At 37.7% G+C, this 1,969-nt stretch overlaps 1 protein-coding gene across 3 annotated transcripts in view; it reads left to right on the forward strand.

Annotated features, from left to right (window-relative positions):
* Window positions 1-1,969, forward strand: part of Ogt (O-linked N-acetylglucosamine (GlcNAc) transferase) — a 44,765-nt gene extending 42,796 nt beyond the window's left edge. For all 3 annotated transcript variants that reach the window (XM_021188023.1, XM_029533960.1, XM_021188024.2), the window contains one exon: window positions 1-1,969. This exon is cut by the window's left edge and continues 259 nt beyond it. The gene's annotated coding sequence lies outside the window, so the exon portion shown is untranslated.

Here is a 1,969-nt window from a genome sequence, read left to right on the forward strand (position 1 = left end):
TTATCTGTGTAGTACTGTGTTGCAGACGGGTGATATATAATGATATTAGAATAGCACAGCCAGACTTACTTCCTGCATGATAGGGAGAGACAAGAAATAAGAAACTGCTATTCCACAAGGAATCTCTTAAGAGTTTTGCAGCAAACAGGTGGCGCACAGGTCTGGAAGGTCTGGTCTCCATTGGTCTTCCATGGGATGCTTAATGTGGAGGGGAGATAGAGATTAACCAGCCGTTTTGTGATTCCGTGGATTGATCCAGTCTTCTGATTCCCCCCATTTTTTTCTTTATATTTTGGGTTTTGGAGCTTTTAAAAATGTTTGCTTTCAGGTATTTTTACTCATGTGAAGTGATCTTGATTCTTCTGAGGTTTTAAACTAAAATGTTGCTTCCTGTTTTAGTGTCTGAACTCTGACAGGGTGACAGGGACCTTGCTGGTGTAGTCTTTTTATAGGTTTTATAAACCACATGAGCCTATATCAGTCATTTTAGTGTCTGACCTAATGCTTGGCACTGTTAGTGCTTTGTTTAGATGATGATTTAAGACTTTTCAGCCTGTTTTCTACACCCCAGCCCCAGCTCCCGTTAAATTCTCCTGTGACTGCTAACAAACCCATGTCTGCTTTCAGACATCCCAGAGTGTTTCTCTCGAACACGCCATCTGGTGCCAAATGAAAATTCTTAGGAGTGAATATTAATCATGAAGGTCACAGTTGTGGTACTGTTTGTTATTGATAATAATGTAGGGTGTTTTTTTTTTGCCTAAGTTTTACCTATTTCACCAGTGTTTCAGCCCTTGACTGCCCCTCCTATGCTGCTTCCAAAAGTGATAGTGTATGATAAGATTTTTACCTTCCTTTCTAAAGTTTGTTTTTTTTTAAAGTGAGTCCTGTTCTTCCTATTTCTTTCAGCAGAAATGAAATCCCAGGTAAGTATATAAGTATTCAAATATTTGATTAGTAAGTTACAGTTCTCTCCAGTACATTATATAATGTTCACCGACAGATTTAGAAGTAAAAGCTCTGAAGAACCATTTCTATACAGGCAGTTATTTTTAGACTGTGTTAGGATGTACTGTCTGGACTTAGCTTCAAACTCTATGGATTCAGCCTTGGTAGGGAATTGTACCACCACTTGGTTTGGACTACAAATTAGACATTGGCCCTCGCGGAGCTTGAGTTCTTGATGGTAGAAAACAGTTGCATTTCCATAAAAGGTGGAGGGCTCGAGGCTTAAATATATGAGTATATTTGTACTGCTCTACTGCACTTAGACTCTCCACTCACAGATCAGTCTTGTCTGTTAGTAGTGCTGTAGATTAACTCTTTCCAAAGCACCTAGGCAGTGCACCTATTCTGTAGTTGCAGCTATTGCCTGAATGTACCTTAGCTGACAAATTATTGATAATTAAGAACTTGAATTTGTGATTCTTACTGCTAATTAAAACCTAAGCAAGGAGTCTCTTGTAATTCTGATAGCAGAATTGCATTGTGTGAACTGTGTACCTTTAGTAATGTAAATCAAGGAACATCAGTTAAGAGATTTCTTAATTTATTTTTTAACTGAGTAAATATCAGTTAAAAGATTGCCAGCATGGTTACAGGTAAACTGATTTTCAAAATTCACTGAACTACTAAATGTGGGATTGGATAATAGACTTCGAGTGCCGCTAAGGCTGAGATCTGTGGCCATTTACATAGCACATCATTCCTCCTATAGGGGTGAGCTTTTTTTCCGACACGAGAAGTAGCCATTGTGGTTAAAGCTTTGCTTATTGTAACAGGCTTTTATTTCCAGGTAACCTGTCTGTGGAAGACCTAATTCTGAATAGAGTAATAGATATTACTGGAAACTGATTTTTTTCTATTATACTCTGCTTTATTGAAAAAGTAAAGCATTTAAAATTGTGCTCCGGAAATTCAGATGTTGTCTTGCGATCTTTAAACAATAAAATGGATGATTTCCCCTTAA

Source organism: Mus pahari, chromosome X, assembly GCF_900095145.1.
Source record: "Mus pahari chromosome X, PAHARI_EIJ_v1.1, whole genome shotgun sequence".
Classification (NCBI taxonomy): Eukaryota; Metazoa; Chordata; class Mammalia; order Rodentia; family Muridae; genus Mus; species Mus pahari.